The sequence below is a fragment of the Microtus ochrogaster genome, unplaced genomic scaffold (genome assembly GCF_000317375.1).
Source record: "Microtus ochrogaster isolate Prairie Vole_2 unplaced genomic scaffold, MicOch1.0 UNK66, whole genome shotgun sequence".
In the NCBI taxonomy this organism is placed as follows: Eukaryota; Metazoa; Chordata; class Mammalia; order Rodentia; family Cricetidae; genus Microtus; species Microtus ochrogaster.
In genome coordinates this window covers 1,301,495-1,303,067 of record NW_004949164.1, presented here as the reverse complement: position 1 = coordinate 1,303,067, position 1,573 = coordinate 1,301,495, and positions in this window count along the sequence as shown.

Genomic DNA, 1,573 nt, shown 5'->3' with positions numbered 1-1,573 from the left:
GGGAGGTAGTGGGTAGGGTGACCAAGGGAAACAAGAAAGAGTTTGTCAGTGTAGACAGTGAAAGTCAGTTGTAGAATACTGAATTAAGTGCAGACAACAATTAGGCTAACAAATGAAGGAATTAATGGATACGTGTTGCCTACTATAGTCAGCTTGTCTTGTTCCTGTTGAGGATTGTTCGATGACCAATGGATTTATTATTTGATTTTTCTTTTTATCTAGATGGCCTTGAAGTGTTGACTCTTATCTCAGGGTCTGAAATCTTCACACACATATTTGGAAGTTTGGAGAAGACAGAGTTAAAAAATAATGTAACTCTTTGGTTTCTTATGATGGTTGTTAACATGTAGGGAAGATAGAGTTTTACCTGCCCAGTGAAGTTGTGCATAAATTTAGGTATTTTGTTAATGTCCGATTAAAAGCAAAAGTTTTCTTTTTCTTCTACCTTTTCTATGAGAGCTTTGATCATCTAGCTTTTATGTAAGTATTCCAGAAGTTTTCTCAGGCTCCTTTATCTTTTTTTATATACTCAGCCTTTCTTCTTTCTAAATCTGATATATTTGAGTATAAAATATGCATTGTATTTCTCTCTTTAAAAAATTTAATCCACTGTCGTCCTAATCTAAACCATTATGGTGTCTTGTCTTGAGTCTTGTCTTACACCTTTATACAATTACAAGGTTCATCGAAATCTTGTCACCCATGAGCTTAACCTGTGTCTTCTGAATTTAGAAGACTGCCTTCATACACCTTCATGCTTTTTTTTTACCTGTGTAAACCTTATTATTCTTGCCTTTCATACTAGTTTTCATATTCACTGTCGGTTTTATCTCTTTTCAAACATTTCAAAGGTCATGCCTGTCTCAAGTCCTGCTTCCTCTTTTTACTTTTGAAAAATTTTACTGTTATTTTTATTTATCTGTTAATGTTTGGCATGGTAACCAGACACATGTGAGAACTTAGACATGCATTCTTCTTGTATTGCTCGTGTATGCAGAACTCTTACAGAGAGCCGTTATGACACAGAGCTAAAGATCCTGTGTTTGAATTCCAGAAGAAAAGACATTGATTAGGAGAAAACTGCGCAGAATCTTACCTTGGGACAAGCCAGGCAAGGTGAGTCTGTGGTAGCTGCTGTTTAAGCAAGGTTTCCTCCCCTGCTAGGTTCTGTATCCAACCTTGTTCTGAAGGTTGTGAGGCTGAGCATGGATTACTTGATCTGCTTCACATGTACTTCACGGCCCTGTGATCAGTGAAGTCTCTGGCCCTCTTCTCAGTGTGATTTTTCAGTATGATTGCATAAAAGCTTAAAGCAGAAGAAGGACACAAGTTGTTCTCTGAATTCCAAGCTCTAACCATCCATTTCTGTGCCCTTTAATCTGGTGTATTGAATCTGCTTTGTATATATTTACACATCTCCCCCTACTGTATAGGGTGGAGGAAAAACTGATTTCTGAAGAACTTTACTATGCTCATAATTGTTTTATAAATATTATTTTCACAACCCGGTTGCATACAGAACTTGTAATACAATTTTAACCCCGAGCTGTAAAACTGTAGGGGGCTGCTCACC